A 25,953-nucleotide genomic window follows, 5' to 3' on the forward strand; every position below is an offset into this window, starting at 1 on the left:
TTCTGTGGAATCTGAGAACAGATATTGCGGATCCCTTTGAAGACTATTGGGCCAAAGGAAATATCCTCCGATAACAAAGAGAAAGAAGGTTTCTGAGAAACTGCTTTGTGTTCTGTGAAATCATCTCAAAGAGTTACAGCTTTCCCCTCAAGGAGCCTTTCGCTAAGACTGTTCTTGTGAATTGGCAAAGTGATATTTGGAAGCCCATAGAGGGCTATGGTGAAAAAGGAAATATCCTCAGATGAAATCTGGAAAGAAGCTTTCTGAGAAACTGCTTAGTGTTCTGTTAATTCATCTCACAGAGTTACATCTGTATTTCCTGGATCTCTTTGCTAGCCTTATTTCTGTGGAATCTGAGAACAGATATTTCGGATGCCTTGGAAGAGTATAGGGCCAATGGAAATATCCTCCGATAACAAAGAGAAAGAAGCTTTCTGAGAAACTTCTTTGTGTTCTGTGAAACCATCTCACAGAATTACAGCTTTCCACTGAAGAAGCCTTTCACTAAGACAGTTCTTGTGGAATTGGCAAAGTGATATTTGGAAGCCCATAGAGGGCTGTGGTGAAAAAGGAAATATCCTCAGATGAAATCTGGAAAGAAGCTTTCTGAGAAACTGCTTAGTGTTCTGTTAATTCATCTCACAGAGTTACATCTGTATTTCGTGGATCTCTTTGCTAGCCTTACTTCTGTGGAATCTGAGAAGAGATATTTCGGATCCCTTGGAAGACTATAGGGCCAAAGGAAATATCCTCCGATAACAAAGAGAAAGAAGCTTTCTGAGAAACTTCTCTGTGTTCTGTGAAATCATCCAACAGAGTTACAGCTTTCCCCTCCAGACGCCTTTCGCTAAGACAGTTCTTGTGGAATTGGCAAAGTGATATTTGGAAGCCCATAGAGGGCTATGGTGAAAAAGGAAATATCCTCAGATGGAATCTGGAAAGAAATTTTCTGAGAAACTGCTTAGTGATCTGTTAATTCATCTCACAGAGTTACATCTGTATTTCGTGGATCTCTTTGCTAGCCTTTTTTCTGTGGAATCTGAGAACAGATATTTCGGATCCCTTGGAAGACTATAGGGCCAAAGGAAATATCCTCGGATAACAAAGAGGAAGAAGCTTTCTGAGAAACTTCTTTGTGATCTGTGAAATCATCTCACAGAGTTACAGTTTTCCCCTCAAGAAGACCTTCGCTAAGACAGTTCTTGTGGAATTCGCGAAGTGATATTTGGACGCCCATAGAGGGCTACGGTGAAAAAGGAAATATCCTCAGATGAAATCTGGAAAGAAACTTTCTGAGAAACTGCTTAGTGTTCTGTTAATTCATCTCACAGAGTTACAGCTGTATTTCTTGGATCTCTTTGCTAGCCTTATTTCTGTGGAATCTGAGAACTGATATTTCGGATCCCTTTGAAGATTATAGGGCCAAAGGAAATATCCTCCGATAACAAAGAGAAAGAAGCTTTCTGAGAAACTTCTTTGTGTTCTGTGAAATCATCTCACAGAGTTACAGCTTTCCCCTCAAGAAGCCTTTCACTAAGACACTTCTTGTGGAATTGGCAAAGTGATATTTGGAAGCCCATAGAGGGCTATGGTGAAAAAGGAAATATCCTCAGATGAAATCTGGAAAGAAGATTTCTGAGAAACTGCTTAGTGTTCTGTTAATTCATCTCACAGAGTTACATCTCTATTTCGTGAATCTTTTTGCTAGCCTTATTCTGTGGAATCTGAGAACAGATATTTCGGATCCCGTTGAATTCTATAGGGCCAAAGGAAATATCCTCCGATAACAAACAGAAGGAAACTTTCTGAGAAACTTCTTTGTGTTCTGTGAAATCATCTCACAGAGTTACAGCTTTCCCCTCAAGAAGTCTTTCGCTAAGACAGTTCTTGTGGAATTGGCAAAGTGATATTTGGAAGCCCATAGAGGGCTATGGTGAAAATGGAAACATCCTGAGATGGTATCTCGAAAGAAGCTTTCTGAGAAACTGCTTAGTGTTCTGTTAATTCATCTCACAGAGTTACATCTGTATTTCGTGGATCTCTTTGCTAGCCTTATTTCTGTGGAATCTGAGAACAGATATTTCGGATCCCATGGAAGACTCTAGGGCCAAAGGAAATATCCTCCGATAACAAAGAGAAAGAAGCTTTCTGAGAAACTTCTTTGTGTTCTGTGAAATCATCTCACAGAGTTACAGCTTTCCCCTCAAGAAGCCTTTCGCTAAGACAGTTCTTGTGGAAGTGAAAAGTGATATTTGGAAGCCCATAGAGGGCTATGGTGAAAAAGGAAACATCCTCAGATGAAATCTGGAAAGAAGCTTTCTGAGAAACTGCTTAGTGTTCTGTTATTTCATCTCACAGAGTTACATCTGTATTTCGTGGATCTCTTTGCTAGCCTTATTTCTGTGGAATCTGAGAACAGATATTTCGGATCCCTTGGAAGACTATTGGGCCAAAGGAAATATCCTCCGATAACAAAGAGAAAGAAGCTTTCTGAGAAACTTCTTTGTGTTCTGTGAAATCATCTCACAGAGTTACAGCTTTCCCCTCGAGAAGCCTTTCGCTAAGACAGTTCTTGTGGAATTGGCAAAGTGATATTTGGAAGCCCATAGAGGGCTATGTTGAAAAAGGAAATATCCTCAGATGAAATCTGGAAAGAAGCTTTCTGAGAAACTGCTTAGTGTTCTGTTAATTCATCTCACAGAGTTACATCTATATTTCGTGGATCTCTTTGCTAGCCTTATTTCTGTGGAGTCTGAGAACAGATATTTCGGATCCCTTTGAAAATTATAGGGCCAAAATAATATCCTCCGATAACAAAGAGAAAGAAGCTTTCTGAGAAACTTCTTTGTGTTCTGCGAAATCATCTCACAGAGTTACAGCTTTCCCCTCAAGAATCCTTTCGCTAAGACAGTTCTTGTGGAATAGGCAAAGTGATATTTGGAAGCCCATAGAGGGCTATGATGAAAAAGGAAATATCCTCAAATGAAAATGGAAAGAAGCTTTCTGAGAAACTGCTTAGTGTTCTGTTAATTCATCTCAGAGAGTTACATCTGTATTTCGTGGATCTCTTTGCTCGCCTTATTTCTGTGGAATCTGAGAACAGATATTTCGGATCCCTTTGAAGACTATTGGGCCAAAGGAAGTATCCTCCGATAAAATGAGAAAAAAGCTTTCTGAGGAACTTGTTTGTGTTCTGTGAAATCATCTCACAGAGTTACAGCTTTCCCCTCAAGGAGCCTTTCGCTAAGACTGTTCTTGTGGAATTGGCAAAGTGATATTTGGAAGCCCATAGAGGGCTAAGGTGAAAAAGGAAATATCCTTACACGAAATCTGGAAAGAAGCATTCTGAGAAACTGCTTTGTGATCTGTTAATTCATCTCACAGTGTTACATCTGTATTTCGTGGATCTCTTTGCTAGCCTTATTTCTGTGGAATCTGAGAACATATATTTCGGATCGCTTGGAAGACTATAGGGCCAAAGGAAATATCCTCCGATAACAAAGAGAAAGAAGCTTTCTGAGAAACTTCTTTGTGTTCTGTGAAACCATCTCACAGAGTTACAGCTTTCCCCTGAAGAAGCCTTTCACTAAGACAGTTCTTGTGGAATAGGCAAAGTGATATTTGGAAGCCCATAGAGGGCTACGGTGAAAAAGGAAATATTCTCAGATGAATTCTAGAAGGAAACTTTCTGAGAAACTGCTTAGTGTTCTCTTAATTCATCTCACAGAGTTACATCTGCATTTCGTTGATCTCTTTGCTAGCCTTATTTCTGTGGAATCTGAGAACAGATATTTCGGATCCCTTTGAAGACTATAGGGCCAAAGGAAATATCCTCAGATAACAAAGAGAAAGAAGCTTTCTGAGAAACTTCTTTGTGTTCTGAGAAATCATCTCACAGAGTTACAGGTTTCGCCTGAAGAAGCCTTTCGCTAAGACAGTTCTTGTGGAATTTGCAAAGTGATATTTGGAAGCCCATAGAGGTCTACGGTGAAAAAGGAAATATTCTCTGATGAAATCTGGAAAGAAGCTTTATGAGAAACTGCTTAGTGTTCTGTTAATTCATCTCACAGAGTTACATCTCTATTTCGTGGATCTCTTTCCTAGCCTTATTTCTGTGGAATCTGAGAACAGATATTTCGGATCCCTTGGAAGACTATAAGGCCATAGGAAATATCCTCCGATAACAAAGAGAAAGAAGCTTTCTGAGAAACTTCTTTGTGTTCTGTGAAATCATCTCACAGAGTTACAGCTTTGCTCTCAAGAAGCCTTTCGCTAAGACAGTTCTTGTGGAATTGGAAAAGTGATATTTGGAAGCCCATAGAGGGCTATGGTGAAAAATGAAATATCCTCAGATGAAATCTGGAAAGAAGCTTTGTGAGAAACTGCTTAATGTTCTGTTAATTCATCGCACAGAGTTACATCTGTATTTCGTGGATCTGTTTGCGAGCCTTATTTCCGTGGAATCTGAGAACAGATATTTCGGATGCCATGGAAGACTATAGGGTCAAAGGAAATATCCTCCGATAACAAAGAGAAAGAAGCTTTCTGAGAAACTTCTTTGTGTTCTGTGAAATCATCTCACAGAGTTACAGGTTTCGCCTCAAGAAGCCTTTCGCTAAGACAGTTCTTGTGGAATTGGCAAAGTGATATTTGGAAGCACTTAGAGGGCTATGGTGAAAAAGGAAATATCCTCAGATGGAATCTGGAAAGAAGCTTTCTGAGAAAATGCTTAGTGTACTGTTAATTCATCTCACAGAGTTACATCTGTATTTCGTGGATCTCTTTGCTAGCCTTATTTCTGTGGAATGGGAGAACAGATATTTCGGATCCCTTGGAAGGCTATAGGGCCAAAGGAAATATCCTCCGATAACAAAGAGAAAGAAGCTTTCTGAGAAACTTCTTTGTGTTCTGTGAAATCATCTCACAGAGTTACAGTTTTCCCCTCAAGAAGACTTTCGCTAAGACAGTTCTTGTGGGAATAGGCAAAGTGATATTTGGAAGCCCATAGAGGGCTAAGGTGAAAAAGGAAATATCCTCAGATGAAATCTGGAAAGAAGCTTTCTGAGAAACTTCTTAGTGTTCTGTTAATTCATCTCACAGAGTTACATCTGTATTTCGTGGATCTCTTTGCTATCCTTATTTCTGTGGAATCTGAGAACAGATATTTCGGATCCCTTTGAAGACTATTGGGCCAAAGGAAATATCCTCCGATAACAAAGAGAAAGAAGCTTTCTGAGAAACTTCTTTGTGTTCTGTGAAATCATCTCACAGATTTACAGCTTTGCTCTCAAGAAGCCTTTCACTAAGACAGTTCTTGTGGAATTGGAAAAGTGATATTTGGAAGCCCATAGAGGGCTATGGTGAAAAAGGAAATATCCTCAGATGAAATCTGTAAAGAAGCTTTGTGAGAAACTGCTTAATGTTCTGTTAATTCATCGCACACAGTTACATCTGTATTTCGTGGATCTGTTTGCGAGCCTTATTACTGTGGAATCTGAGAACAGATATTTCGGATCCCTTTGAAAACTATAGGGCCAAAAGAAATATCCTCCGATAACAAAGAGAAAGAAGCTTTCTGAGAACCTTCTTGGTGTTCTGCGAAATCATCTCATAGAGTTACAGGTTTCGTCTCAAGAAGCCTTTCGCTAAGACAGTTCTTGTGGAATTCGCAAAGTGATATTTGGAAGCCCATAGAGGGCTATGGTGAAAAAGGAAATATCCTCAGATGAAATCTGGAAAGAAGCTTTCTGAGAAACTGCTTAGTGTTCTGTTAATTCATCTCACAGAGTTACATCTGTATTTCGTGGATGTCTTTGCTAGCCTTATTTCTGTGGAATCTGAGAACAGATATTGCGGATCCCTTTGAAGACTATTGGGCCAAAGGAAATATCCTCCGATAACAAAGAGAAAGAAGGTTTCTGAGAAACTGCTTTGTGTTCTGTGAAATCATCTCAAAGAGTTACACCTTTCCACTCAAGGAGCCTTTCGCTAAGACTGTTCTTGTGAATTGGCAAAGTGATATTTGGAAGCCCATAGAGGGCTATGGTGAAAAAGGAAATATCCTCAGATGAAATCTGGAAAGAAGCTTTCTGAGAAACTGTTTAGTGTTCTGTTAATTCATCTCACAGAGTTACATCTGTATTTCGTGGATCTCTTTGCTAGCCTTATTTCTGTGGAATCTGAGAACAGATATTTCGGATCCCTTGGAAGACTATAGGGCCAATGGAAATATCCTCCGATAACAAAGAGAAAGAAGCTTTCTGAGAAACTTCTTTGTGTTCTGTGAAACCATCTCACAGAATTACAGCTTTCCACTGAAGAAGCCTTTCACTAAGACAGTTCTTGTGGAATTGGCAAAGTGATATTTGGAAGCCCATAGAGGGCTATGGTGAAAAAGGAAATATCCTCAGATGAAATCTGGAAAGAAGCTTTCTGAGAAACTGCTTAGTGTTCTGTTAATTCATCTCACAGAGTTACATCTGTATTTCGTGGATCTCTTTGCTAGCCTTACTTCTGTGGAATCTGAGAAGAGATATTTCGGATGCCTTGGAAGACTATAGGGCCAAAGGAAATATCCTCTGATAACAAAGAGAAAGAAGCTTTCTGAGAAACTTCTCTGTGTTCTGTGAAATCATCCAACAGAGTTACAGCTTTCCCCTCCAGACGCCTTTCGCTAAGACAGTTCTTGTGGAATTGGCAAAGTGATATTTGGAAGCCCATAGAGGGGTATGGTGAAAAAGGAAATATCCTCAGATGGAATCTGGAAAGAAATTTTCTGAGAAACTGCTTAGTGATCTGTTAATTCATCTCACAGAGTTACATCTGTATTTCGTGGATCTCTTTGCTAGCCTTTTTTCTGTGGAATCTGAGAACAGATATTTCGGATCCCTTGGAAGACTATAGGGCCAAAGGAAATATCCTCGGATAACAAAGAGGAAGAAGCTTTCTGAGAAACTTCTTTGTGATCTGTGAAATCATCTCACAGAGTTACAGTTTTCCCCTCAAGAAGACCTTCGCTAAGACAGTTCTTGTGGAATTCGCAAAGTGATATTTGGAAGCCCATAGAGGGCTACGGTGAAAAAGGAAATATCCTCAGATGAAATCTGGAAAGAAACTTTCTGAGAAACTGCTTAGTGTTCTGTTAATTCATCTCACAGAGTTACAGCTGTATTTCGTGGATCTCTTTGCTAGCCTTACTTCTGTGGAATCTGAGAAGAGATATTTCGGATCCCTTGGAAGACTATAGGGCCAAAGGAAATATCCTCCGATAACAAAGAGAAAGAAGCTTTCTGAGAAACTTCTCTGTGTTCTGTGAAATCATCCAACAGAGTTACAGCTTTCCCCTCCAGACGCCTTTCGCTAAGACAGTTCTTGTGGAATTGGCAAAGTGATATTTGGAAGCCCATAGAGGGCTATGGTGAAAAAGGAAATATCCTCAGATGGAATCTGGAAAGAAATTTTCTGAGAAACTGCTTAGTGATCTGTTAATTCATCTCACAGAGTTACATCTGTATTTCGTGGATCTCTTTGCTAGCCTTTTTTCTGTGGAATCTGAGAACAGATATTTCGGATCCCTTGGAAGACTATAGGGCCAAAGGAAATATCCTCGGATAACAAAGAGGAAGAAGCTTTCTGAGAAACTTCTTTGTGATCTGTGAAATCATCTCACAGAGTTACAGTTTTCCCCTCAAGAAGACCTTCGCTAAGACAGTTCTTGTGGAATTCGCAAAGTGATATTTGGACGCCCATAGAGGGCTACGGTGAAAAAGGAAATATCCTCAGATGAAATCTGGAAAGAAACTTTCTGAGAAACTGCTTAGTGTTCTGTTAATTCATCTCACAGAGTTACAGCTGTATTTCTTGGATCTCTTTGCTAGCCTTATTTCTGTGGAATCTGAGAACTGATATTTCGGATCCCTTTGAAGATTATAGGGCCAAAGGAAATATCCTCCGATAACAAAGAGAAAGAAGCTTTCTGAGAAACTTCTTTGTGTTCTGTGAAATCATCTCACAGAGTTACAGCTTTCCCCTCAAGAAGCCTTTCACTAAGACACTTCTTGTGGAATTGGCAAAGTGATATTTGGAAGCCCATAGAGGGCTATGGTGAAAAAGGAAATATCCTCAGATGAAATCTGGAAAGAAGATTTCTGAGAAACTGCTTAGTGTTCTGTTAATTCATCTCACAGAGTTACATCTCTATTTCGTGAATCTTTTTGCTAGCCTTATTCTGTGGAATCTGAGAACAGATATTTCGGATCCCGTTGAATTCTATAGGGCCAAAGGAAATATCCTCCGATAACAAACAGAAGGAAACTTTCTGAGAAACTTCTTTGTGTTCTGTGAAATCATCTCACAGAGTTACAGCTTTCCCCTCAAGAAGTCTTTCGCTAAGACAGTTCTTGTGGAATTGGCAAAGTGATATTTGGAAGCCCATAGAGGGCTATGGTGAAAATGGAAACATCCTGAGATGGTATCTCGAAAGAAGCTTTCTGAGAAACTGCTTAGTGTTCTGTTAATTCATCTCACAGAGTTACATCTGTATTTCGTGGATCTCTTTGCTAGCCTTATTTCTGTGGAATCTGAGAACAGATATTTCGGATCCCATGGAAGACTCTAGGGCCAAAGGAAATATCCTCCGATAACAAAGAGAAAGAAGCTTTCTGAGAAACTTCTTTGTGTTCTGTGAAATCATCTCACAGAGTTACAGCTTTCCCCTCAAGAAGCCTTTCGCTAAGACAGTTCTTGTGGAAGTGAAAAGTGATATTTGGAAGCCCATAGAGGGCTATGGTTAAAAAAGGAAACATCCTCAGATGAAATCTGGAAAGAAGCTTTCTGAGAAACTGCTTAGTGTTCTGTTAATTCATCTCACAGAGTTACATCTGTATTTCGTGGATCTCTTTGCTAGCCTTATTTCTGTGGAATCTGAGAACAGATATTTCGGATCCCTTGGAAGACTATTGGGCCAAAGGAAATATCCTCCGATAACAAAGAGAAAGAAGCTTTCTGAGAAACTTCTTTGTGTTCTGTGAAATCATCTCACAGAGTTACAGCTTTCCCCTCGAGAAGCCTTTCGCTAAGACAGTTCTTGTGGAATTGGCAAAGTGATATTTGGAAGCCCATAGAGGGCTATGTTGAAAAAGGAAATATCCTCAGATGAAATCTGGAAAGAAGCTTTCTGAGAAACTGCTTAGTGTTCTGTTAATTCATCTCACAGAGTTACATCTATATTTCGTGGATCTCTTTGCTAGCCTTATTTCTGTGGAGTCTGAGAACAGATATTTCGGATCCCTTTGAAAATTATAGGGCCAAAATAATATCCTCCGATAACAAAGAGAAAGAAGCTTTCTGAGAAACTTCTTTGTGTTCTGCGAAATCATCTCACAGAGTTACAGCTTTCCCCTCAAGAATCCTTTCGCTAAGACAGTTCTTGTGGAATAGGCAAAGTGATATTTGGAAGCCCATAGAGGGCTATGATGAAAAAGGAAATATCCTCAGATGAAAATGGAAAGAAGCTTTCTGAGAAACTGCTTAGTGTTCTGTTAATTCATCTCACAGAGTTACATCTGTATTTCGTGGATCTCTTTGCTCGCCTTATTTCTGTGGAATCTGAGAACAGATATTTCGGATCCCTTTGAAGACTATTGGGCCAAAGGAAATATCCTCCGATAAAATGAGAAAAAAGCTTTCTTAGGAACTTGTTTGTGTTCTGTGAAATCATCTCAAAGAGTTACAGCTTTCCCCTCAAGGAGCCTTTCGCTAAGACTGTTCTTGTGGAATTGGCAAAGTGATATTTGGAAGCCCATAGAGGGCTAAGGTGAAAAAGGAAATATCCTTAGACGAAATCTGGAAAGAAGCATTCTGAGAAACTGCTTTGTGATCTGTTAATTCATCTCACAGTGTTACATCTGTATTTCGTGGATCTCTTTGCTAGCCTTATTTCTGTGGAATCTGAGAACATATATTTCGGATCGCTTGGAAGACTATAGGGCCAAAGGAAATATCCTCCGATAACAAAGAGAAAGAAGCTTTCTGAGAAACTTCTTTGTGTTCTGTGAAACCATCTCACAGAGTTACAGCTTTCCCCTGAAGAAGCCTTTCACTAAGACAGTTCTTGTGGAATAGGCAAAGTGATATTTGGAAGCCCATAGAGGTCTACGGTGAAAAAGGAAATATTCTCTGATGAAATCTGGAAAGAAGCTTTATGAGAAACTGCTTAGTGTTCTGTTAATTCATCTCACAGAGTTACATCTCTATTTCGTGGATCTCTTTCCTAGCCTTATTTCTGTGGAATCTGAGAACAGATATTTCGGATCCCTTGGAAGACTATAAGGCCATAGGAAATATCCTCCGATAACAAAGAGAAAGAAGCTTTCTGAGAAACTTCTTTGTGTTCTGTGAAATCATCTCACAGAGTTACAGCTTTGCTCTCAAGAAGCCTTTCGCTAAGACAGTTCTTGTGGAATTGGAAAAGTGATATTTGGAAGCCCATAGAGGGCTATGGTGAAAAAGGAAATATCCTCAGATGAAATCTGGAAAGAAGCTTTGTGAGAAACTGCTTAATGTTCTGTTAATTCATCGCACAGAGTTACATCTGTATTTCGTGGATCTGTTCGCGAGCCTTATTTCCGTGGAATCTGAGAACAGATATTTCGGATGCCATGGAAGACTATAGGGTCAAAGGAAATATCCTCCGATAACAAAGAGAAAGAAGCTTTCTGAGAAACTTCTTTGTGTTCTGTGAAATCATCTCACAGAGTTACAGGTTTCGCCTCAAGAAGCCTTTCGCTAAGACAGTTCTTGTGGAATTGGCAAAGTGATATTTGGAAGCACTTAGAGGGCTATGGTGAAAAAGGAAATATCCTCAGATGAAATCTCGAAAGAAGCTTTCTGAGAAACTGCTTAGTGTTCTGTTAATTCATCTCACAGAGTTACATCTGTATTTCGTGGATCTCTTTGCTAGCCTTACTTCTGTGGAATCTGAGAAGAGATATTTCGGATCCCATGGAAGACTATACGGCCAAAGGAAATATCCTCCGAGTTCAAAGAGAAAGAAGCTTTCTGAGAAACTTCTTTGTGTTCTGTGAAATCATCTCACAGAGTTACAGCTTTGCCCTCAAGAAGACTTTCGCTAAGACAGTTCTTGTGGAATTGGCAAAGTGATATTTGGAGGCCCATAGAGGGCTATGGTGAAAAAGGAAATATCCTCAGATGGAATCTGGAAAGAAGCTTTCTGAGAAAATGCTTAGTGTTCTGTTAATTCATCTCACAGAGTTACATCTGTATTTCGTGGATCTCTTTGCTAGCCTTACTTCTGTGGAATCTGAGAACAGATATTTCGGATCCCTTGGAAGACTATAGGGCCAAAGGAAATATCCTCCGATAACAAAGAGAAAGAAGTTTTCTGAGAAACTTTTTTGTGTTCTTTGAAATTATCTCACAGAGTTTCGGGTTTCGTCTCAAGAAGCCTTTCGCTAAGACAGTTCTTGTGGAATTGGCAAAGTGATATTTGGAAGCCCATAGAGGGCTATAGTGAAAAAGGAAATATCCTCAGATGAAATCTTTAAGGAAGCTTTCTGAGAAACTGCTTAGTGTTCTGTTAATTCATCTCACATAGTTACATCTGTATTTCGTGGATATCTTTGCTAGCCTTATTTCTGTGGAATCTGAGAACAGATATTTCGGATGCCGTGGAAGACTATAGGGCCAAAGGAAATATCCTCCAATAACAAAGAGAAAGAAGCTTTCTGAGAAACTTCTTTGTGTTCTGTGAAACCATCTCACAGAGTTATAGGTTTCGCCTCAAGAAGCCTTTCGCTAAGACAGTTCTTGTGGAATTGGCAAAGTGATATTTGGAAGCCCATAGAGGGCTATGAGAAAAAGGAAATATCCTCAGATGAAATCTGGAAAGAAACTTTCTGAGAAACTGCTTAGTGTTCTGTTAATTCATCTCACAGAGTGACATCTGTATTTCGTGGATCTCTTTGCTAGCCTTACTTCTGTGGAATCTGAGAAGAGATATTTCGGATCCCTTGGAAGACTATAGGGCCAAAGGAAATATCCTCCGATAACAAAGAGAAAGAAGCTTTCTGAGAAACTTCTTTGTGTTCTGTGAAATAATCCCAGTGAGTTACAGCTTTCCCCTCCAGACGCCTTTCGCTAAGACAGTTCTTCTGGAATTGGCAAAGTGATATTTGGAAGCCCATAGAGGACTATGGTGAAAAAGGAAATATCCTCAGATGAAATCTGGAACGAAGCTTTCTGAGAAACTGCTTAGTGTTCTGTTAATTCATCTCACAGAGTTACATCTGTATTTCGTGGATCTCTTTGCTAGCCTTATTTCTGTGGAATTTGAGAACAGATACTTCGGATTCCTTGGAAGACTATAGGGCCAAAGGAAATATCCTCCGATAACAAAGAGAAAGAAGCTTTCGGAGAAACTTCTTTGTGTTCTGTGAAATCATCTCACAGAGTTACAGCTTTCCCCTCAAGAAGCCTTTCGCTAAGACAGTTCTTGTGGAATTGGCAAAGTGATATTTGGAAGCCCATAGAGGGCTATGAGAAAAAGAAAATATCCTCAGATGAAATCTGGAAGGAAGCTTTCTGAGAAACTGCTTAGTGTTCTGTTAATTCATCTCACAGAGTTACATCTGTATTTCGTGGATCTCTTTCCTAGCCTTATTTCTGTGGAATCTGAGAACAGATATTTCGGATGCCAAGGAAGACTATAGGGCCAAAGGAAATATCCTCCGATAACAAAGAGAAAGAAGCTTTCTGAGAAACTTCTTTGTGTTCTGTGAAATCATCCCACAGAGTTACAGTTTTCCCCTCAAGAAGCCTTTCGCTAAGACAGTTCTTGTGGAATTGGCAAAGTGATATTTGGAAGCCCATAAAGGGCTATGGTGAAAAAGGAAATATCCTCAGATGAAATCTGGAAAGAAGCTTTCTGAGAAACTGCTTAGTGTTCTGTTAATTCATCTCACAGAGTTACATCTGTATTTCGTGGATCTCTTTGCTAGCCTTATTTCTGTGGAATATGAGAACAGATACTTCGGATCCCTTGGAAGACTATAGGGCCAAAGGAAATATCCTCCCATAACAAGGAGAAAGAAGCTTTCTGAGAAACTTCTTTGTGTTCTGTGAAATCATCTCACAGAGTTACAGCTTTCCCCTCAAGAAGCCTATCGCTAAGACAGTTCTTGTGGAATTGGCAAAGTGATATTTGGAAGCCCATAGAGGGCTATGAGAAAAAGAAAATATCCTCAGATGAAATCTGGAAAGAAACTTTCTGAGAAATTGCTTACTGTTCTGTTAATTCACCTCACAGAGTTACATCTGTATTTCGTGGATCTCTTTGCTAGCCTTACTTCTGTGGTATCTGAGAAGAGATATCTCGGATCCCATGGAAGACTATAGGGCCAAAGGAAATATCCTCCGATAACAAAGAGAAAGAAGCTTTCTGAGAACCTTTTTTGTGTTCTGTGAAATCATCTCACAGAGTTTCAGGTTTCGCCTCAAGAAGCCTTTCGCTAAGACAGTTCTTGTGGAATTGGCAAAGTGATATTTGGAAGCCCATAGAGGGCTATGGTGAAAAAGGAAATATCCTCAGATGAAATCTGGAAGGAAGCTTTCTGAGAAACTGCTTAGTGTTCTGTTAATTCATCTCACAGAGTTTCATCTGTTTTTCGTGGATCTCTTTGCTAGCCTTATTTCTGTGGAATCTGAGAACAGATATTTCGGATGCCATGGAAGACTATAGGGTCAAAGGAAATATCCTCCGATAACAAAGAGAAAGAAGCTTTCTGAGAAACTTCTTTGTGTTCTGTGAAATCATCTCACAGAGTTACAGGTTTCGCCTCAAGAAGCCTTTAGCTAAGACAGTTCTTGTGGAATTGGCAAAGTGATATTTGGAAGCCCTTAGAGGGCTATGGTGAAAAAGGAAATATCCTCAGATGAAATCTCGAAAGAAGCTTTCTGAGAAACTGCTTAGTGTTCTGTTAATTCATCTCACAGAGTTACATCTGTATTTCGTGGATCTATTTGCTAGCCTTACTTCTGTGGAATCTGAGAAGAGATATTTCGGATCCCTTGGAAGACTATAGGTCCAAAGGAAATATCCTCCGAGTTCAAAGAGAAAGAAGCTTTCTGAGAAACTTCTTTGTGTTCTGTGAAATCATCTCAAAGAGTTACAGCTTTGCCCTCAAGAAGTCTTTCGCTAAGACAGTTCTTGTGGAATTGGCAAAGTGATATTTGGAGGCCCATAGAGGGCTATGGTGAAAAAGGACATATCCTCAGATGGAATCTGGAAAGAAGCTTTCTGAGAAAATGCTTAGTGTTCTGTTAATTCATCTCACAGAGTTACATCTGTATTTCGTGGATCTCTTTGCTAGCCTTATTTCTGTGCAATGGGAGAACAGATATTTCGGATCCCTTGGAAGACTATAGGGCCAAAGGAAATATCCTCCGATAACAAAGAGAAAGAAGCTTTCTGAGAAACTTCTTTGTGTTCTGTGAAATCATCTCACAGAGTTACAGCTTTCCCCTCAAGAAGCCTTTCGCTAAGACAGTTCTTGTGGAATTTGCAAGTGATATTTGGAAGCCCATAGACGGCTATGGTGAAAAATGAAATATCCTTAGATGAAATCTGGAAAGAAGCTTTCTGAGAAACAGCTTAGTGTTCTGTTAATTCATCTCACAGAGTTACATCTGTATTTCGTGGATCTCTTTGCTAGCCTTATTTCTGTGGAATCTGAGAACAGATATTTCGGATCCCTTTGAAGACTATTGGGCCAAAGGAAATATCCTCCGATAACAAAGAGAAAGAAGCTTTCTGAGAAACTTCTTTGTGTTCTGTGAAATCATCTCTCAGAGTTACAGCTTTGCCCTCAAGAAGTCTTTCGCTAAGGCAGTTCTTGTGGAATTGGCAAAGTGATATTTGGAGGCCCATAGAGGGCTATAGTGAAAAAGGAAATATCCTCAGATGGAATCTGGAAAGAAGCTTTCTGAGAAACTCCTTAGTGTTCTGTTAATTCATCTCACAGAGTTACATCTGTATTTCGTGCATCTCTTTGCTAGCCTTATTTCTGTGGAATGGGAGAACAGATATTTCGGATCCCTTGGAAGACTATAGGGCCCAAGGAAATATCCTCCGATAACAAAGAGAAAGAAGCTTTCTGAGAAATTTCTTTGTGTTCTGTGAAATCATCTCACAGAGTTACAGTTTTCCCCACAAGAAGACTTTCGCTAAGACAGTTCTTGTGGAATTGGCAAAGTGATATTTGGAAGCACATAGAGGGCTATGGTGAAAAAGGAAATATCCTTAGATGAAATCTGGAAAGAAGCTTTCTGAGAAACTGCTTAGTGTTCTGTTATTTCATCTCACAGAGTTACATCTGTATTTCGTGGATCTCTTTGCTAGCCTTACTTCTGTGGAATCTGAGAAGAGATATTTCGCATCCCTTGGAAGACTATAGGGCCAAAGGAAATATCCTCCGATAACAAAGAGAAAGAAGCTTTCTGAGAAACTTTTATGTGTTCTGTGAAATCATCTCACAGAGTTTCAGGTTTCGCCTCAAGAAGCCTTTCGCTAAGACAGTTCTTGTGTAATTGGCAAAGTGATACTTGGAAGCCCATAGAGGGCTATGGTGAAAAAGGAAATATACTCAGATGAAATCTGGAAGGAAGCTTTCTGAGAAACTGCTTAGTGTTCTGTTAATTCATCTCACAGAGTTACATCTGTATTTCGTGGATCTCTTTGCTAGCCTTATTTCTGTGGAATCTGAGAACAGACATTTCGGATGCCTTGGAAGACTATAGGGCCAAAGGACATATCCTCCGATAACAAAGAGAAAGAAGCTTTCTGAGAAACTTCTTTGTGTTCTGTGAAACCATCTCAGAGAGTTACAGGTTTCACCTCAAGAAGCCTTTCGCTAAGACAGTTCTTGTGGGAATTTGCAAAGTGATATTTGGAAGCCCATAGATTGCTATGGTGAAAAAGGAAATATCCTCAGATGAAATCTGGAAAGAAGCTTTCTGAGAAACTGCTTAGTGTTCTGTTAATTCACCTCACAGAGTTACATCTGTATTTCGTGGATCTCTTTGCTAGCCTTATTTCTGTGGAATCTGAGAACAGATATTTCGGATCCCTTGGAAGACTATAGGGCCAAAGGACATATCCTCCGATAACAAAGAGAAAGAAGCTTTCTGAGAAACTTCTTTGTGTTCTGTGAAATCATCTCACAGAGTTACAGGTTTCGCCTCAAGTAGCCTTTAGCTAAGACAGTTCTTGTGGAATTGGCAAAGTGATATTTGCAAGGCCATAGAGGGCTATGGTGAAAAAGGAAATATCCTCAGATGAAATCTGGAAAGAAGCTTTCTGAGAAACTGCTCAGTGTTCCGTTAATAAATCTCACAGAGTTAAATCTGTATTTCGTGGATCTCTCTGCTAGCCTTACTTCTGTGGAATCTGAAAAGAGATATTTCGGGTCCCTTGGAAGACTATAGGGCCAAAGGAAATATCCTCCGATAACAAAGAGAAAGAATCTTTCTGAGAAACTTCTTTGATTTCTGTGAAACCATCTCACAGAGTTACAGGTTTCGCCTCAAGAAGCCTTTCGCTAAGATAGTTCTTGTGGAATTGGCAAAGTTTTATTTGGAAGACCATAGAGGGCTACGGTGAAAAAGGAAATATCCTCAGATGAAATCTGGAAAGAAGCTTTCTGAGAAACTGCTTAGTGTTCTGTTAATTCATCTCACAGAGTTACATCTGTATTTCGTGGATCTCTTTGCTAGCCTTATTTCTGTGGAATCTGAGAACAGATATTTCGGATCCCTTGGAAGACTATAGGGCCAAAGGAAATATCCTCCGATAACAAAGAGAAGGAGGCTTTCTGAGAAACTTCTTTGTGTTCTGTGAAATCATCCCACAGAGTTACAGCTTTCCCCTCCAGACGCCTTTCGCTAAGACAGTTCTTGTGGAATTGGCAAAGTGATATTTGGAAGCCCATAGAGGGCTATGGTGAAAAAGGAAATATCCTTAGATGAAATCTGGAAAGAAGCTTTCTGAGAAACTGCTTAGTGTTCTGTTAATTCATCTCACAGAGTTACATCTGTATTTCGTGGATCTCTTTGCTAGCCTTACTTCCGTGGAATCTGAGAAGAGATATTTCGGATCCCTTGTAAGACTATAGGGCCAAAGGAAATATCCTCCGATAACAAAGAGAAAGAAGCTTTCTGAGAAACTTTTTTGTGTTCTGTGAAATCATCTCACAGAGTTTCAGGTTTCGCCTCAAGAAGCCTTTCGCTAAGACAGTTCTTGTGGAATTGGCAAAGTGATATTTGGAAGAACATAGAGGGCTATGGTGAAAAAGGAAATATCCTCCGATGAAATCTGGAAAGAAGCTTTCTGAGAAACTGCTTAGTATTCCGTTAGTTCATCTCACAGAGTTACATCTGTATTTCGTGGATCTCTTTGCTAGCCTTACTTCTGTGGAATCTGAGAAGCGATATTTGGGATCCCTTGGAAGACTATAGGGCCAAAGGAAATATCCTCCGATAACAAAGAGAAAGAAGCTTTCTGAGAATCTTCTTTGTGTTCTGTGAAATCATCTCACAGAGTTACAGCTTTGCCCTCAAGAAGTCTTTCGCTAAGACAGTTCTTGTGGAATTGACAAAGTGATATTTGGAGGCCCATAGAGGGCTATGGTGAAAAAGGAAATATCCTCAGATGGAATCTGGAAAGAAGCTTTCTGAGAAAATCCTTAGTGTTCTGTTAATTCATCTTACAGAGTTACATCTGTATTTCGTGGATCTCTTTGCTAGCCTTATTTCTGTGGAATGGGAGAACAGATATTTCGGATACCTTGGAAGACTATAGGGCCAAAGGAAATATCCTCCGATAACAAAGAGAAAGAAGCTTTTTGAGAAACTTCTTTGTGTTCTGTGAAATCATCTCACAGAGTTTCAGGTTTCCTCTCAAGAAGCCTTTCGCTAAGACAGTTCTTGTGGAATTGGCAAAGTGATATTTTGAAGCCCATAGAGGGCTATGGTGAAAAAAGAAATATCCTCAGATGAAATCTGGAAGGAAGCTTTCTGAGAAACTGCTTAGTGTTCTGATAATTCATCTCACAGAGTTACATCTGTATTTCGTGGATCTCTTTGCTAGCCTTATTTCTGTTGAATCTGAGAACAGATATTTCGGATGCCATGGAAGACTATAGGGCCAAAGGAAATGTCCTCCGATAACAAAGAGAAAGAAGCTTTCTGAGAAACTTCTTTGTGTTCTGTGAAACCATCTCACAGAGTTACAGGTTTCGCCTCAAGAAGCCTTTCGCTAAGACAGTTCTTGTGGAATTGGCAAAGTTTTATTTGGAAGCCCATAGAGGGCTATGGTGAAAAAGGAAATATCCTCAGATGAAATCTGGAAAGAAGCTTTCTGAGAAACTGCTTAGTGTTCTGTTAATTCATCTCACAAAGTTACATCTGTATTTCGTGGATCTCTTTGCTAGCCTTATTTCTGTGGAATCTGAGAAGAGATATTTCGGATCCCTTGGAAGACTATAGGGCCAAAGAAATATCCTCCGATAACAAAGAGAAAGAGGCTTTTTGAGAAACTTCTTTGTGTTCTGTGAAATCATCCCACAGAGTTACAGCTTTCCCCTCCAGACGCCTTTCGCTAAGACAGTTCTTGTGGAATTGGCAAAGTGATATTTGGAAGCCCATAGAGGGCTATGGTGAAAAAGGAAATATCCTTAGATGAAATCTGGAAAGAAGCTTTCTGAGAAACTGCTTAGTGTTCTGTTAATTCATCTCACAGAGTTACATCTGTATTTCGTGGATCTCTTTGCTAGCCTTACTTCTGTGGAATCTGAGAAGAGATATTTCGGATCCTTTGGAAGATTATAGGGCCAAAGGAAATATCCTCCGATAACAAAGAGAAAGAAGCTTTCTGAGAAACTTCTTTGTGTTCTGTGAAATCATCTCACAGAGTTTCAGGTTTCGCCTCAAGAAGCCTTTCGCTAAGACAGTTCTTGTGGAATTGGCAAAGTGATATTTGGAAGAACATAGAGGGCTATGGTGAAAAAGGAAATATCCTCCGATGAAATCTGGAAAGAAGCTTTCTGAGAAACTGCTTAGTATTCCGTTAGTTCATCTCACAGAGTTACATCTGTATTTCGTGGATCTCTTTGCTAGCCTTACTTCTGTGGAATCTGAGAAGCGATATTTGGGATCCCTTGGAAGACTATAGGGCCAAAGGAAATATCCTCCGATAACAAAGAGAAAGAAGCTTTCTGAGAATCTTCTTTGTGTTCTGTGAAATCATCTCACAGAGTTACAGCTTTGCCCTCAAGAAGTCTTTCGCTAAGACAGTTCTTGTGGAATTGACAAAGTGATATTTGGAGGCCCATAGAGGGCTATGGTGAAAAAGGAAATATCCTCAGATGGAATCTGGAAAGAAGCTTTCTGAGAAAATCCTTAGTGTTCTGTTAATTCATCTTACAGAGTTACATCTGTATTTCGTGGATCTCTTTGCTAGCCTTATTTCTGTGGAATGGGAGAACAGATATTTCGGATCCCTTGGAAGACTATAGGGCCAAAGGAAATATCCTCCGATAACAAAGAGAAAGAAGCTTTTTGAGAAACTTCTTTGTGTTCTGTGAAATCATCTCACAGAGTTTCAGGTTTCCTCTCAAGAAGCCTTTCGCTAAGACAGTTCTTGTGGAATTGGCAAAGTGATATTTTGAAGCCCATAGAGGGCTATGGTGAAAAAAGAAATATCCTCAGATGAAATCTGGAAGGAAGCTTTCTGAGAAACTGCTTAGTGTTCTGATAATTCATCTCACAGAGTTACATCTGTATTTCGTGGATCTCTTTGCTAGCCTTATTTCTGTTGAATCTGAGAACAGATATTTCGGATGCCATGGAAGACTATAGGGCCAAAGGAAATGTCCTCCGATAACAAAGAGAAAGAAGCTTTCTGAGAAACTTCTTTGTGTTCTGTGAAACCATCTCACAGAGTTACAGGTTTCGCCTCAAGAAGCCTTTCGCTAAGACAGTTCTTGTGGAATTGGCAAAGTTTTATTTGGAAGCCCATAGAGGGCTATGGTGAAAAAGGAAATATCCTCAGATGAAATCTGGAAAGAAGCTTTCTGAGAAACTGCTTAGTGTTCTGTTAATTCATCTCACAAAGTTACATCTGTATTTCGTGGATCTCTTTGCTAGCCTTATTTCTGTGGAATCTGAGAAGAGATATTTCGGATCCCTTGGAAGACTATAGGGCCAAAGAAATATCCTCCGATAACAAAGAGAAAGAGGCTTTTTGAGAAACTTCTTTGTGTTCTGTGAAATCATCCCACAGAGTTACAGCTTTCCCCTCCAGACGCCTTTCGCTAAGACAGTTCTTGTGGAATTGGCAAAGTGATATTTGGAAGCCCATAGAGGGCTATGGTGAAAAAGGAAATATCCTTAGATGAAATCTGGAAAGAAGCTTTCTGAGAAACTGCTTAGTGTTCTGTTAATTCATCTCACAGAGTTACATCTGTATTTCGTGGATCTCTTTGCTAGCCTTACTTCTGTGGAATCTGAGAAGAGATATTTCGGATCCCTTGGAAGATTATAGGGCCAAAGGAAATATCCTCCGATAACAAAGAGAAAGAAGCTTTCTGAGAAACTTCTTTGTGTTCTGTGAAATCATCTCACAGAGTTTCAGGTTTCGCCTCAAGAAGCCTTTCGCTAAGACAGTTCTTGTGGAATTGGCAAAGTGATATTTGGAAGCCCATAGAGGGCTATGAGAAAAAGAAAATATCCTCAGATGAAATCTGGAAAGAAGCTTTCTGAGAAACTGCTTAGTGTTCTGTTAATACATCTCACAGAGTTACATCTGTATTTCGTGGATCTCTTTGCTAGTCTTACTTCTGTGGAATCTGAGAAGAGATATTACGGATCCCTTGGAAGACTATAGGGCCAAAGGAAATATCCTCCGATAACAAAGAGAAAGAAGTTTTCTGAGGAACTTTTTTGTGTTCTTTGAAATCATCTCACAGAGTTTCAGGTTTCGTCTCAAGAAGCCTTTCGCTAAGACAGTTCTTGTGGAATTTGCAAAGTTATATTTGGAAGCCCATAGAGGGCTATGGTGAAAAAGGAAATATCCTCAGATGAAATCTGGAAGGAAGCTTTCTGAGAAACTGCTTAGTGTTCTGTTAATTCATCTCACAGAGTTACATCTGTATTTCGTGGATCTCTTTGCTAGCCTTATTTCTGTGGAATCTGAGAACAGATATTTCGGATGCCATGGAAGACTATAGGGCCAAAGGAAATATCCTCCGATAACAAAGAGAAAGAAGCTTTCTGAGAAACTTCTTTGTGTTCTGTGAAACCATCTCACAGAGTTACAGGTTTCGCCTCAAGAAGCCTTTAGATAAGACAGTTCTTGTGGAATTGGCAAAGTGATATTTGCAAGCCCATAGAGGGCTATGGTGAAAAAGGAAATATCCTCAGATGAAATCTGGAAACAAGCTTTCTGAGAAACTGCTTAGTGTTCTGTTAATTCATCTCACAGAGTTACATCTGTATTTCGTGGATTTCTTTGCTAGCCTTATTTCTGTGGAATCTGAGAACAGATATTTCTGATGCCATGGAAGACTATAGGGCCAAAGGAAATATCCTCCGATAACAAAGAGTAAGAAGCTTTCTGAGAAACTTCTTTGTGTTCTGTGAAACCATCTCACAGAGTTACAGGTTTCCCCTGAAGAAGCCTTTCACTAAGACAGTTCTTGTGGAATTGGCAAAGTGATATTTGGAAGCCCATAGAGGGCAATGGTGAAAAAGGAAATATTCTCAGATGAAATCTGGAAGGAAGCCTTCTGAGAAACTGCTTAGTGTTCTGTTAATTCATGTCACCCAGTTACATCTGTATTTCGTTGATCGCTTTGCTAGCCTTATTTCTGTGGAATCTGAGAACAGATATTTCGGATCCCTTTGAAGACTATAGGGCCAAAGGAAATATCCTCCGATAACAAAGAGAAAAAAGCTTTCTGAGAAACTTCTTTGTGTTCTGTGAAATCAACTCAAGAGTTACAGGTTTCGCCTCAAGAAGCCTTTCGCTAAGACAGTTCTTGTGGAATTTGCAAAGTGATATTTGGAAGCCCATAGAGGTCTATGGTGAAAAACGAAATATCCTCAGATGAAATCTGGAAAGAAGCTTTCTGAGAAACTGCTTAGTGTTCTGTTAATTCATCTCACAGAGTTACATCTGTATTTCGTGGATGTCTTTGCTAGCGTTATTTCTGTGGAATCTGAGAACAGATATTTCGGATCCCTTGGAAGACTATAGGGCCAAAGGAAATATCCTCCGATAAAAAAGAGAAAGAACTTTTTTGAAAAACTTTTTTGGGTTCTTTGAAATCATCTCACAGAGTTTCAGGTTTCGTCTCTAGAAGCCTTTCGCTAAGACAGTTCTTGTGGAATTGGCAAAGTGATATTTGGAAGCCCATAGAGGGCTATGGTGAAAAAGGAAATATCCTCAGATGAAATCTGGAAGGAAGCTTTCTGAGAAACTGCTTAGTGTTCTGTTAATTCATCTCACAGTGTTACATCTGTATTTCGTGGATCTCTTTGCTAGCCTTATTTCTGTGGAATCTGAGATCAGATATTTCGGATGCCATGGAAGACTATAGGGCCAAAGGAAATATCCTCCGATAACAAAGAGAAAGAAGCTTTCTGAGAAACTTCTTTGTGTTCTGTGAAATCATCCCACAGAGTTACAGGTTTCGCCTCAAGAAACCTTTCGCTAAGACAGTTCTTGTGGAATTGGCAAAGTGATATTTGGAAGCCCATAGAGGGCTATGGTGAAAAAGGAAATATCCTCAGATGAAATCTGGAAAGAAGCTTTCTGAGAAACTGCTTAGTGTTCTGTTAATTCATCTCACAGAGTTACATCTGTATTTCGTGGATCTCTTTGCTAGCCTTATTTCTGTGGAATCTGAGAGAGATATTTCGGATACTTTGGAAGACTATAGGACCAAAGGAAATATCCTCCGATAACAAAGAGAAAGAAGCTTTCTGAGAAACTTCTTTGTGTTCTGTGAAATCATCCCACAGAGTTACAGGTTTCGCCTCAAGAAGCCTTTCGCTAAGACATTTCTTGTGGAATTGGCAAAGTGATATTTGGAAGGCCATAGAGGGCTATAGTGAAAAAGGAAATATCCTCAGATGAAATCTGGAAAGAAGCTTTCTGAGAAACTGCTTAGTGTTCCGTTAATTCATCTCACAGAGTTACATCTGTATTTCATGGATCTCTTTGCAAGCCTTACTTCTGTGGAATCTGAGAAGAGATATTTCGGGTCCATTGGAAGACTATAGGGCCAAAGGAAATAACATCCGATAACAAAGAGAAAGAAGCTTTCTGAGAAACTTCTTTGTGTTCTGTGAAATCATCTCACAGAGTTACAGCTTTCCCCTCCAGAAGCCTTTCGCTAAGACAGTTCTTGTGGAATTGGCAAAGTGATATTTGGAAGCCCATAGAGGTCTATGGTGACAAAGGAAATATCCTCAGATGAAATCTGGAACGAAGCTTTCTGAGAAACTGCTTAGTGTTCTGTTAATTCATCTCAGAGAGTTACATCTGTATGTCGTGGATCTCTTTGCTAGCCTTATTTCTGTGGAATCTGAGAACAGATATTTTGGATCCCTTGGAGGACTATAGGGCCAAAGGAAATATCCTCCGATAACAAAGAGAAAGAAGCTTTCTGAGAAACTTGTTTGTGTTCTGTGAAATCAACTCACAGAGTTACAGCTTTCCCCTCAAGAAGCCTTTCGCTAAGACAGTTCTTGTGGAATTGGCAAAGTGATATTTGGAAGCCCATAGAGGGCTACGGTGAAAAAGGAAATATCCTCAGATGAAATCTGGAAGGAAGCTTTCATAGAAACTCCTTAGTGTTCTGTTAATTCATCTTACAGAGTTACATCTGTATTTCGTTGTTCTCTTTGCTAGCATTATTTCTGTAGAATCTGAGAACAGATATTTCGGATCCCTTTGAAGACTACAGGGCCAAAGGAAATATCCTCCGATAACAAAGAGAAAGAAGCTTTCTGAGAAACTTCTTTGTGTTCTGTGAAATCATCTCACAGAGTTACAGGTTTCGTCTCAAGAAGCCTTTCTCTAAGACAGTTCTTGTGGAATTGGCAAAGTGATATTTGGAAGCCCATAGAGGGCTATGGTGAAAAAGGAAATATCCTCAGATGAAATCTGGAAGGAAGCTTTCTGAGAAACTGCTTAGTGTTCTGTTAATTCATCTCACAGAGTTACATCTGTATTTCGTGGATCTCTTTGCTAGCCTTATATCTGTGGAATCTGAGAACAGATATTTCGGATCCCTTGGAAGACAACAGGGACAAAGGAAATATCCTCCGATAACAAAGAGAAAGAAGCTTTCTGAGAAACTTCTTTGTGTTCTGTGAAATCATCTCACAGAGTTACAGCTTTCCCCTCAAGAAGCGTTTCGCTAAGACAGTTCTTGTGGAATTGGCAAAGTGCTGTTTGGAAGCCCTTAGAGGGCTACGGTGAAAAAGGAAATATCCTCAGATGAAATGTGGAAAGAAGCTTTCTGAGAAACTGCTTAGTGTTCTGTTAATTCATCTCACAGAGTTACATCTGTATTTCGTGGATCTCTTTGCTAGCCTAATTTTTGTGGAATCTGAGAACAGATATTTCGGATCCCTTTGAAGACTATAGGGCCAACGGAAATATCCTCCGATAGCAAAGAGTAAGAAGCTTTCTGAGAAACTTCTTTGTGTTCTGTGAAATCATCTCACAGAGTTACAGCTTTTCCCTCAAGAAGCCTTTCGCTAAGACAGTTCTTGTGGAATTGGAAAAGTGATATTTGGAAGCCCATAGAGGGCTATGGTGAAAAAGGAAATATCATCAGATGAAATCTTTAAAAGAAGCTTTCTGAGAAACTGCTTAGTGTTCTGTTAATTCATCTCACAGAGTTACATCTGTATTTCGTGGATCTCTTTGCTAGCCTTATTTCTGTGGAATCTGAGAACAGATATTTTGGATCCCTTTGAAGACTATAGGGCCAAAGCAAATATCCTCCGATAACAAAGAGAAAGAAGCTTTCTGAGAAACTTCTTTGTGTTCTGTGAAATCATCTCACAGAGTTACAGCTTTCCCCTCAGGAAGCCTTTCGCTAAGACAGTTCTTCTGGACTTAGCAAAGTTATATTTGGAAGCCCCTAGTGGGCTGTGGTGAAAAAGGAAGTATCCTCAGATGAAATCTGGAAAGAAGATTTCTGAGAAACTGCTTAGTGTTCTGTTAATTCATCTCACAGAGTTACATCTGTATTTCGTGGATCTCTTTGCTAGCCTTATTTGTGTGGAATCTGAGAACAGATATTTCGGATCCCTTTGAAGACTATAGGGCCAAAGGAAATATCCTCCGATAACAAAGAGAAAGAAGCTTTCTGAGAAACTTCTTTGTGTTCTGTGAAATCATCTCACAGAGTTACAGTTTTCGCCTCAAGAAGCCTTTCACTAAGACAGTTTTTGTGGAATAGGCAAAGTGATATTTGGAAGCCCATAGAGGGCTATGGTGGAAATGGAAATATCCTCAGATGAAATCTGGAAAGAAGCTTTCTGAGAAACTGCTTAGTGTTCTGTTAATTCATCTCACAGAGTTACAACTGTATTTCGTGGATTTCTTTGCTTGCCTTATTTCTGTGGAATCTGAGAACAGATATTTCGGATCCCTTGGAAGACTATAGGGCCAAAGGAAATATCCTCCGATAGCAAAGAGAAAGAAGCTTTCTGAGAAACTTCTTTGTGTTCTGTGAAATCATCTCACAGAGTTGCAGCTTTCCCCTCAGGAAGCCTTTCGCTAAGACAGTTCTTGTGGAATTGGCAAAGTGATATTTGGAAGCCCCTAGAGGGCTATGGTGAAAAAGGAAATATCCTCAGATG

Source organism: Macaca fascicularis, chromosome 13, assembly GCF_037993035.2.
Source record: "Macaca fascicularis isolate 582-1 chromosome 13, T2T-MFA8v1.1".
In the NCBI taxonomy this organism is placed as follows: Eukaryota; Metazoa; Chordata; class Mammalia; order Primates; family Cercopithecidae; genus Macaca; species Macaca fascicularis.